The sequence below is a fragment of the Phalaenopsis equestris genome, unplaced genomic scaffold (genome assembly GCF_001263595.1).
Source record: "Phalaenopsis equestris unplaced genomic scaffold, ASM126359v1 Scaffold208590, whole genome shotgun sequence".
NCBI lineage: Eukaryota > Viridiplantae > Streptophyta > Magnoliopsida > Asparagales > Orchidaceae > Phalaenopsis > Phalaenopsis equestris.
This window is the reverse complement of record NW_018227833.1, coordinates 2,934-3,246: the sequence shown is the minus strand read 5'-3', so window position 1 is coordinate 3,246 and position 313 is coordinate 2,934.

The following is a 313-nucleotide window of genomic DNA, read 5'->3' as shown; positions in this document are numbered from 1 at the left end:
ATTGTAGTTTTGTGTGATGTTTGTGATTAAATTTTGAGTTGTTTTATATTTTGAATGTTGTGGCGGTGGGTTTTATCTTGGTTGATTTTAGTTTTGGTTTTGGTTAACATGCAAGTTTATATTGTTTTCATACATGCAAGTATAAAAAAGAAACAGTGTAAGGATAAAGAGAAGCATGTAAGGAAAATGCACAAGGAAGACGGTACTATAAACTGTAAAAGCGTACCTAGCGAGTCTTCTCGTTCCACCACCTGAAACTTAAAAATGCATGTGAGGGCATTTATGAAGAGCAGGAAAAGTAAAGTTCTGGTGG